Source organism: Poecilia reticulata, linkage group LG10, assembly GCF_000633615.1.
Source record: "Poecilia reticulata strain Guanapo linkage group LG10, Guppy_female_1.0+MT, whole genome shotgun sequence".
NCBI lineage: Eukaryota > Metazoa > Chordata > Actinopteri > Cyprinodontiformes > Poeciliidae > Poecilia > Poecilia reticulata.
The window spans coordinates 12,627,695-12,639,434 of NC_024340.1; positions in this window are offsets into that span (position 1 = coordinate 12,627,695).

The following is an 11,740-nucleotide window of genomic DNA, read 5'->3' on the forward strand; positions in this document are numbered from 1 at the left end:
TTGCTCATTTCACACCAAAGGAACAACATATTTTTCCAGCTTGCTTTTGTGCTGCATCAGCTCAAACCTCCATGATAAAATGTAAGATTTATCATGGTTATTTTTAAGGTTTTAAGGTTATTTTTTATCTTTTTGCCTCATGCGTGATACAAAATATTTAATTATGTAGTCCCTAAAGTGATTTTATATGTTTAAAAAAAAACAAAAAAAAGAGGCTGCTGCTTGCCCAATCTTTCCCAGCACCTCTCTATGGGAAACCAGTTGACATCACGGCTCATGTGTTGGTTTTCTTCTGTGTGCTCATAGCATGCAGAGGGTGCTGGGTTTGTGTACTCTTCCACACGTTGCACTCGTCCCCTCTCGCTCTTCACAGAGCCGGGGGGTCACTTGTGTGCAGAATGATGTCATGGCCGCTGTGTGTCTATGGCAATCGCATCTGACATGCTTTGTCTTTGTGCATGCTTTAGCCAGTGGGAAGGCTGCGGAAGGGGGACACATCTTCTCGGTGCCCAAAAGGGTCTGTGACAGACCAACACAACAGACCTTCTTTTCACTCAAGCTATTTTAGGAGACACGTGAGAGTGGGAGGTTAATTCACTCACTGGTGTATTTAGATGGGTCTCTATTAAAAGCTAAAAAAAAAAAAAAAGCACAGAGAAATGTGGTGTTTGTTCTGCTGTGACATTAATGGGAAAGAATATTATCTGAGCAAATGAGTGCTTGGCCTTAATTACCACGACGCATTTATTTTTATAAGATTCAGTGCATGCTGCTGACCCACATTATTTGTAGCCGTTTAGAACAGTTCAGTTCAGATCCTAAATGCCATCCTGTTGCAGCAACAACAAGTTGTAGCAACCTCATAAAGCAGCTACAGTACATTTCAGACTTTCCCATGAACGAGTCCTCTTCATATCAGGTGCTCCAACCCTACTGGAAGACTTCAAAAACATGTTTTTGTTTTGTTTTCCCTTAAAATGTAGATGACATGGAACCATTTTCTATATGTATTTTCCAAGAAGCCAAATCACAAAGCATTTTTAAGCAGCCCAATACAATGCCTCGCAAAAATATTCATGCCCCCTTGAACTGTTTCCCTTTTAATTACATTAAAAACACAAACTACAATATATTTTATGCAATAGACTAACCCATATTAGAGGGGGAATGATTTTGACATTTACAAATCTGAAACATTTGTCCTGTGTATATGTTCTTTAAACATCCAGCCATCGCCACAACGGAGTGATTTCAATCAAAGTCCAAACCTTAATCCATGGAGAATCTCCAGGGATTCTGGAAATTGTTATTTTCAGAATCCCTGTCTCAGGTTTGACAGAGCTGAGCTATCTCTTCCGTACACTTGCAAAACTGGTGAAAACGTACAAACTGTTTCCCTACTGTAAATAAGCAGAAGCCAGTTAAGCAAAAATACTGACTTAGGTGGAATGAAGAAAAATGCATGCTGCACGTTGTGGATTTTTACTTGTAAAACACAATGAGAACAATGTATTTTTTTTCCATCCACCTCACAATTATGGATCTTGTTCTTTGGTCTATCTTATAAAATTTCAGTAGAACATTTGATTGCAAGCACAAAGTTTGCAATCAAATGTGGCAAAAAGTGAAATAGTTCAGGGATGTAATAATTTACGCAAAGCACTGCAAGAGCAAGCTTATTATGAGCTACATTCGATACTGCACTTACGATTTTTTTATGCTGAAAGGCATTATTAATAAACCAAAATAGGAAAAGCAGATTACTATAATAGTTTTTGGGTTTGAGGCATTATTGCTTTGCCAGATGGCATGGCCCTGCAGCAGCAGACATATTTATCATTATGAGTTTTCCCTCTGAGTAAAGCAGACAAAGAAACGACAGAACAAAGGCATTTCCTCAACTTTTATAGTTTAATATCTGCGGCTGACACACTAACATACTTCAAGGCAGACTAGACCCTTCTATTTTTTCCAGAGCTATCCTTCAAGTAATCTAATAGTGCTACCCTGACTGCTGTGTGGAAAACATCACAGCAGTCAGACTAGGCAAAAATTAGGCTTCTAGCTGCCAAACAGGTTAATCATCAGGTAGTAGATGTTTGATTCATGCCCCTGCCCTTTATTTAAGACATTTCTGCAGACTGATGTTTTACAGCCATGCATGTTGTGGTAAAAGGTTGTGTCTGAACATAACAAGTATGCATAAAATTGCACTCCTGCCTGCTGTATTCTCCCAAGTTAAACACTGGGTCACTAGTTTACCGTGAAGTACCGTACAAAGTGCTTGTTCAAGTATACTCGTTGAGCTTTTTCACATCGTGTCACATCAACCATAAACTTCAATGTATTTTATGGTAATTTTACACAAAAACCATTCTCAAAATAGTGCATAATTATGAAGCGGAAGGAAAGAGATCATCGTTTTCTAAAAAACTTGCTTTAATTTGGTTGCAGCTCTGGAAGTTGATCCTTTGCCCTAGTCTAAGGTCATTTACAGCCTATGATAGACTTTCTTTGTATTTAGCCACATCCATCCTCCAATCAACTCTGAGCTGCTTCCCTGTCCCTGCTGAAGAAAACAACTCCTTCAGTATGGAGACGCCACCACCACAGTGCATTCAGGAGCATGAACATTGTTAGTGTTGCCCCACATGCATGCCAAAATCAAAGTGTATTTATTTTTTTCACCTGACCTTCTTCAGCATGCTTGCTGGGTTCACTAAGAGTCTTGTTGCAACCTCTGAATGAGTCTTATGACTTTTTATTCAACAGTGGCTAGCTTCTTGCCACCAGTCAGTTAAGACTGGTGAAGTGCATGACTAATAACCTCATGGACATATTCTTTAACCTAAGCTGCAAATCTCTCCATTTCGATAGGTGCCAGGTAGGGCGAATTTGCACTTTGACCCTGCTTAGTTTTTGAGTGAACTGCAGTGTCTGAGAGCAGAGAAGGTGCATATCAGGGATTTTGTTGCAGGGAAGGTGTCAGAACCTGCCCGGTGTTTTCATAAATCTCTGCATTCATTACCCACTGTCGATCTGACTTTGACCCCTACCTATTTCACACCACAGGTTTCTCATCCTGACACTTTCTCTCCATAGGGAGTTGAGTGATGGTGCAGAGGACCTCAATACTTCTTTCATAACTGGCACTGTCAGTCTGTGCTTTAAGTTACACCACTGCCTGAAGTCTTTTTTATTTTTTTTATTTCTAGTGGTTACTTGATTCATGCAGTGGCTTCTCATTTTCATCTCTTGTGCAGTTTTACAATGGCAACAAATACAATTTTTAAATATGTAATTCTTTACTTGGACAGTTTTTTTTTAATTCTGTTTCCACTGCATTCACTTACCTATTAAATTGTTTGTGGGTCAATTCTCAAGGTTTCTTGTGATAATTTAGAGTAACCTATTTTAGGTAGTTATTTAAAAAAATCCTTATTGTTTTAATCCCAAAATGAAACATCAATGTGCTGACGAAGGAGGTTTGATAGCATATTTTTTATTTATAATAACGTACATACATTTTATAGTCTAATATAATATTATTGAAAAATGCTACCATTTCATTGACCAGTTGAATTCGGGTAAACATTTAAAGAAAATCCTGATGATTGTTTCGACAGTCTGATTAATTGCAAATAGCTAATGATCAAATGAAGCTAAAGACACAAAATAGACAACAGATGACACATCTCAGGAAATTAGAAAAGTATTGAAAAGATTCATTAATTTGTGTAACTCAATTTGATAAGTGATACAGATTACATAGATAACCTACACACAGATCGAAGTTTTCAAGAGTTTCTTTCTCTTAATTTTTATGCTTTCTGCCTCATGAATGCACAAGAATATTACATCCAGTAACGAACAATTTTAATATATGTATGTTAACTTAATAGTAATAATACCTGCTTTGAATGTTATTTAAAAGATCTGACAAACATGACATCAAAATGCCTACTCCAATTTGCCGAGACGTACCCGTATTACTACAACAAAACTACGAGGAGAAAATCTTCTGGATATGAGTTATTATTTGCAAGGATAATTTCAGGATGAAAAAAAGAAAAAAGAAAGGATAGAAATTCAAACAAGCAACAGTCTTCATGTCTGTCTGCTTCTCACATCAGAACCGTCTCAGGAGATGAAGCAGAAAGAGCGTGTCTCTGTTGAAGGTCCAGAACTGGCTGCTGGCTCGCTCACAGAACAGAACCAAACTTCGGTTCATGTTGCTGACAGAGGAACCTCAGCCCGCCAGCTGCCGCTACGTCTGGCAGAGAGGTGCATAAGGAGTGACCGGCACTGGGTTCAGATTCAATTTGCTGTTTTGTTTTTGATCGTTCCAGAACAAAATTGGATGTTAACAATAAAAATGCCACAAAGTGATCCTGAATGGGTGGAGGTGTTAAGAAAAAAAAAAAAAAGACATGTTTTGGCAGCAACGCAGCGCGGTACACTGCTGCCAAAATTTGTTTAGCTTTTTTTCTTAACACCTCCAACTATTCAGCAGGTGCTCCGTTTGCTGAGGTTATCAGTCCTGTAAACAATCGTTGTAGATAACAGCTATCTCTTGGCTTGGATCTTCTTCCTGTTCAAGGGTCAAAACATAAAGTCATTCTAAGTAATAAACTTGCACTTACATTTCAGACTTTTTTAAGGAAATGATGTTGATATTTTAAAAATTCAAGAAACAGCTTACAAAATAATCAACCATGAGGTAATTTAAAAAAGAAATAATTCACATAAGAGACATTTTGATACATTCACAAACCTTCAGGCAACACTTTTTTATAGCATAAGTCGTCAGGGTCCTATTAAAAGACTTGAAAGACTCAGAACCAACATAAGAGCTTGTTTGGATAACTGTAAGATAAGCAAGGGCATTTTCAAGGTAATTAGAGGAGACAGATAAAGACACGCGAATGGTCAGGTGTTTGTGGTCAAAACAATTGCATAAAACTAGAAAATCCCTATAATTTCGCCTGCTGTCCTTTCCACTGAAAACAAAGCCCTTGTCTTGGCATATTCCTCTGTTTATTTAGGTTCTGTCGAAGCTGCACACCTGTTAGAGCCAGATGAAACAATACAGGCACTGTAACCACAAACCGGGAGACCAAAGTCCCAACAAACTCTGATTGTTCCACTAAATCACACAACACTCTGGCTTTGCTGTGGATCTTCTTTGTTTTGACTAATGGTGCTGGTCATTCACCTGGCAAGTTATCACCTCTTTTAGCATCTCTGTGTTTTTTTTTTGTTTGTTTTTCTTTCTGCCGCTCTCAAATGCTTTTCCTCATCAGTGACAGTTACAGCGTAATTGACATGGCCTGGAGTAAACAGGACTTGTTGTGCTCCGTTCTCACGCAGAAGTCATTCCACTTAGCAGAACCTTTTATCCCCAAAAAATGGATCATCCATTGCTAAACCCTCTTCTTGCATAATCAGCTGTACCTTGTGAGCCAGTCATGGTTGGGGGAAACACTTTGTCCTGAAATAAGGTCATCAGAAGCAGGAAGAAATCGTCCCTTTGGAGCACAATACACCACTGTTGAAAACTAAATCGGCTCCTCTAGCAAATTTCATATAAGCAGCTTTAAGAGAGAGCCTGATTTTAAAGTGTCACTATTGCAACTTTTGTGCATTAAGGGTGTGGACAATCACTATCGTAGGCCAGGTTCAACTTATTTTAGTCTTACAAAGTGAATAACTTTCCTTTCTCTGACGTATTGACACCGGTCCAAGTTATGTAACGTGCCACAATAAAGGATCAGACCAAGCATGAGAAGATGAGTGCCATAAAAGCAATAAGTAAGCAGCATAGAAAATCATTTCTGAAGGCTGTTTCATATCTCACTCCTGATCTTTGCTTGTTGCTCCCAGCCGTAGCTCACAACACTTTAGCCCGGGGGTCATCTTCCATGTTAGATCCCCACTTATCTGTTGTGGTGGTTCTTCAGTTCCTCTCAAACAATTATTTATTCACACAGCTGCATCTGTACCTCCAGACCCCTGAATGTCCCTGTCTTTTCCCACCACATGCTTTTCCGCTGTACATATCCTGTTTATACGACACTACTCAGTTGTAGAAATGTTGCGGAAACAGGGACATACACAGACGTTTATTCGCCTGTGTCTGATGGATCAGTTCTTGACAGCATTTTGTAAATATTGTCACTCTTGCCCACCATTGTTCAAAATTTTGATCTTCTCAGGTTAGCAGTGCTCCCTAACAAGCTGTTTTTATACTTATCTACAGCTTAAAAAACAAAAATAAGGAAAGTTATGGTTGTATTTTATGAACGTGCAAAAAAAGAACACTTCTATTTATCTGTGTGTACACAGCATGAGTCGGAAAAGGGTAGGACTGAGACGGCTGCGGAGGGAACAGGGAGGGAGTCTGGAGGAAAAGGCGTAGCTGCAGATTGTCAACCGCTACTTCCACGACTCTTGCCACAAAGTGCAATCAAACCTTTTCTGACACAATTTCTCTCCTGTGCACACAATGCAAACAAATGCGACCGTACAAGCAGCAAGACCATAATGATGAAGATCAGAAAAGGCCAATGCTACAGGTGTGCTGTCCATTTTCTGCAATGTGTCACAGACTTCATCCACTAACCTTCAGATTAGAAATTTAAAAAAATGGTGTTCTTGTGTACCGTTAACATGTGAGAGACCTTTGCTTAAAGCTGATCACAGTCTGTTCTGCAAATAGTAGTTAAACACACATCCTGCAGTCTTAAACAAATACAAGTCAGAATGGTAATCTAAAGTCTTCTGTTTATTTATTAGATATTAACATCTTCTCTTAATGATATTGACATTTAGTGTAGAGTTGGTAAATATTCCTGTACTTTTCCTTAACATTAAAGGAATAATCTTGCCAGTGCAAAATGAGAGTTAAGAAATAAAAGTTCTTGCAAAATGTCTGTTGCTTAAAGCCAACAAACAAAGCACACTGCKTTTAGCCACAAGTCCTTACTTCTTCTAAAGTACTTTCTTTTTCCTGCAAAGTTCAAATAAATGTGCCTTGATTTATTAGGAAGCTGCTCAGATTTAGATGATCCCATCCCTTTGTTTTGACTTCTTATCGTTTTTGTGAAACAATTACAGGAATAGTGAGAACCTGTGTCTTGCTGACAGTAAAAAAATGTGAAAGCAATAAAAGGATATAAAACTGAGTCAGGGGTCAGATCATTTTTGTTACATAGTGCAGAGAAATTCACAACATAAGGTACAGTGAAGCAGTTAAGATTGAAATTTCTTTCTTTTTTCGTTTTGTTCCCCCAATTTTCTCAATGTTTTTGCACTATATACTGTATATATTTCCTCGGTTAGTAAAACTAGAGTTGACTTCTTGACCTCAACATCTTGCTCAATCATCATCTTAACCATATTCATTCCTGGTATGGAATTGCACTGGAATGACATTTTTGTGTTTCTTACATGAACGATGTTCACAGACTGACCGTCCTTGTTGATTATTTACAGTCAGTCGACTTTACTGGACCTGAGTTTGCAATATGTTGTCAGCCAGAGTTAACATTTTCACTGCTAGCTATGGTTTCAGAGATAAAGAACAATAAGCATGGATCCTCAAGTTGTAACAGAAAGGTAAAGTTAGCATTTGTTTGTAGTCTGAAGTGGTGACAAGCCTCAGACTATAAATAGTCAGCTTATTTGTTCTAGCACTTGTACTTTTCTTGTGGTTGCATTGACAAACCTGTGTTATGAAAAGCCCACGACTTTTGTTAACGCCATGGTTTCATTTGCCATCAGGACAGAAAAAATCGGCAAAAGACTAAAATGAGTAAGCTTATATTAGTTAGCACAGTAAAAGATTGCTTTGGTTTGGGTCACCCGAATGTTATTTGCTCAGAATTTTTGCAGGCAAAATTAAAGATCAACACGACTGCTGTTGCACGTAAACTGTAYATCACAGTTAGCTTGTATGCATCTACCTTGTAAGTAACTGAGACTTTCGATAGCAGACTAGTTAAAATACCCCAAGTACCACAAGTTGGACCTGCACCACAGGTTGAGAAACAAAGGAACCAGACATACTATGTGTGACTCACTTTATCCACACAGGGAAATATGCAGACTAATTTTTATGATCTATTTTCTGGTTGCATCCCCAGGTTGTTGTGAGAGCGTGTGAAAACCCATACCAGCAGGAGAAGTGAATTCGGGCACAATTAAGAGGGGAAGCACATCAACAATAGGAAATGGATATTGGCTCAGATTGAAGCACTGACTCAAACACAAGAGAGCATGTTGTTTTCCAGATAAGGGCCATTTGTTTTCTGCTGAAAATACTTGGGGGGAAAAAAAGAAAAAACCCTCTTAAGCAGGTCTGAAAGATGTTGGCAGTTGCAGTAACTGCAAATGGAAAAGCAACATATCAACAGCTGTGTGGGAAAGTCTGATAGCAAACATTTTGATCTGAATGCTTTGTCACTTTGAAGTGTAGCAATTTTCAGGCCAAAACGAGATGGAAAGACACTTTTATCCGAGACAATGGCGAATGTGGCTGCTGTCATGTTTGCTTTCACTCTGGTTCAGCGACTTTCATCTCTGGCTGCGCAGATGAACAGTGGTGCAAGGACGTTCGGGCTGAGAAACTGGCAGCAGAGAGGAATTTCCTAATTTACTGGATGCAGAGGGGAAAAAAATTACGTTTTTATTCTGAGATATTTGACAAACAATAAAAAAAAATTAAGAAAAAATATATTTAAGCATTCAATCTTCAAACTTTGTCACCTATAGTAGTCTAATATACTAAAAGTATTTTTGGCTTTAATCAACCAGCATGTAATATGACACCTCTAGTCTTTGTAAAGCAATACCTGTTTTATATAATACGTAGTTTCTAATGTTATTAAATGAGGCCAAGAAAGAAAAACTGAGTGATATAACCAGCGATTTGGACATGCAGGCTCATATGCAGGTTGTGGAGACCTGTTTGTTTTGTTTTTTTTCTTCTTCTTCTGCTTCTGCTTTCTTGCCGTTGAGCAAATTGCCCATTGTGTGATTCATAACACTAAAACCAACAAACTCGTAATTAGGATTACTCTGCAAAGTCCTGCCCTGTGCAGCTGGGGAAATGGGGCGAGGACACGGAATACTCGATGTATGCTTGTGGATTTATCACCATTCACAGTTTCGCTAATGTCTTTTCGAAGCATACGAAACAAAACGTTTAGTCTTTCCCTCACACCAAAGGCAGTTTTCATTTTCATTTATGTTAAATCTATTCTGACAAAACAGCACATGGCTCTTTGAGTAGGCTGTATCAGTATTTTCCGCTATAATAAGCACCCTACCTGTTATTTTTATGAGAGTACTATGTTATTATGGCCACTGGAGACCTGGCTGCACCATCTGTGTCCCTCCCATGTTTTTACAATCGTATCAAGCACCTGGCGGCACACAAGCATGTCATTTAGTTAATCAGTCAAAGTCATCCCACTTCAATCAGTAAAAATTGTTTTGGTGTTCTATTCCTGGAGCTCTTTCACGAAGTTAGAAATTCTCTGTATTTTATTGCCTAAACTAGACATTATTTTTCTAGTTTAGGCAAAAAAGATAAAAGAATGTCTGCAAATGTTGTCACCAAACATTCTTTCATTCCTATTCATTGAGCTACTTTGTAAGAAAGAATGTTACTCTTAATATGCAGAGCTGTAATTTCAGTGATTTAATATATATATATATATATATATATATTTGTTAAAACTTTGAGGTTGTATTTATTTAAGTAATTAAATTATTTATTTACCGAAATATATACTGTGAAAACTATGTAGCTTCCACAGCAAATGATTGCAAAACCTTTTGCAAATGATTGTGAAACTTTTTAGATGTCTAAACTTTTGAAGCTCATGCATCTTCCCTTCCATAATCTGTCTTGATCAATTAGACAAATATTGTAAAAAAAAAAAAAAAAAGTGTTTTTAACATGGCAAAATGGAAAAAAAAAATGTTCAAGGGGTATTAATCCATTGTGATTCACTGGATGAGAGGTGTGTGTAGCTGTGCGGTTCAGCGACACAGCAGATCCATTTCAGCATATTAGACCAGTTTTACGTCGCGGGACTCGCCAGAAAAGAACTTCAAAGAAAACCTCCATGTCAGTCACGATTCAAAGGGCCTACATATGAATGAGCAGCTCTGTGCCCAGATCATCCTCCCAGCTCTCATGTGCCACTCTTAACTACTATGATGGCCACATTGTCAATGTGTCCAATGGATGTAATCAGGCGTGCTCTGTTTATGCCAGAACGAGAGCCATGCATTACGATTGCCCGGGCTAATATGTGACTTCCCTGCGGTTCGCCGGAGACGACTGAGATGCACAAGACTCACTGTGGGGTCTCCTGTACGACAAGGAAGGGAATAATGACTGAATGAAGGCGGAGCCGAGATCGTTACACAACCAAAACAAAACAAACACGAGCAAATAAAGCAAAGTTGGCTCTGAATTTATACCAGTGAGAAAACATCCAGATTCTCCAGACATCACCTCCCTCCCTGTTCAGCTTCTCATCTTCCTCCTTTTTGCTCAAGTCAGAGTCGGTGGACCGTTAAGAATTAAGTACACGCCATAGCGTTGAGCAAGAGAGGCGTTAAACACGTTTTGCTATCACAATTTACAGAAGACTGCAACTGAATGCAAGTGGGTGTACTGCAGATTGTTATTTGGTTGTGGCTATTCAGCTGTTTTTTTAAGCTGTGCAGTTTTTTCCATGCCATGTTATGGCTGTGGTGTAATTAACTGGTTCCCCTCTGTTAAATTTCACAATGCACAAACTTAGCACGTTCTGTTGACTCTCGGCGCTCTCTGTGAACGACAGACAGGTGTGACCACTAACAACAGGATGACAGGGTTCAACACCTCTGTTCGCCACTGACTTCCTCTCACACCCCTGCTCCGTATTCAGACACGCCCAGAGGCAGCAAGGCACACAATTACCACTAGTGAGTGTGCCAGAATGCACCACAGCACGGGAGGTGGGGGGTCCACGATCTGGACTTATGTGCAGAGGATGGATGTGAGTCTGCACCGCCCTTTGCAATCCTGAAAACCTTTAAGTGTGAGAGCAGTAGTTCTCCTCTATTCAGAAGACTGTAGATTACTCCAGTCACTGATTTCCATTGAGTCAAACAAACAGCCTCTGAGATTTTGAGCTTCAGTGTCCAAAACCATTCACCTGAAAACCATTTTATCTTCTAGTTTACTTTGTTTTTGAGGTCTCTCTTGATATGCCTGTATCTTGTTCTCTTTCTTTCTGGTTTGTGTCCTGGACCAGCCCAGGATGATCCTCAGAGACCCTTTCCTCTATAGTTTTCACAACACAGAATCAGAGGTGACTGGGAGGGACACATGAAGAGGAATGTACCTCTTTTTTGAATTTTTTTTTCTGAGAGGGAATGATTATTTCTTGTGTAGACGTGCTACACCACTACAGACCATATTTACAATTCAAAAAACACAATAAAAACTAAATTTGAATGTACACCGCGTAGAAAAGAATTATTGTTTTATGAGTAGCAAAATCTATTTTAGCATTTTTTAATTTTTTTTTACATTCTTCATGTTGAAATATCTATTTCAGCTGACTGTTATATGTCACTGCGACAGACTGGCGACCTGTCCAGGGTGACCCCGCCTCTCGCCCGGAACGTTAGCTGGAGATAGGCACCAGCAACCCTCCCAACCCCACTGAGGGACAAG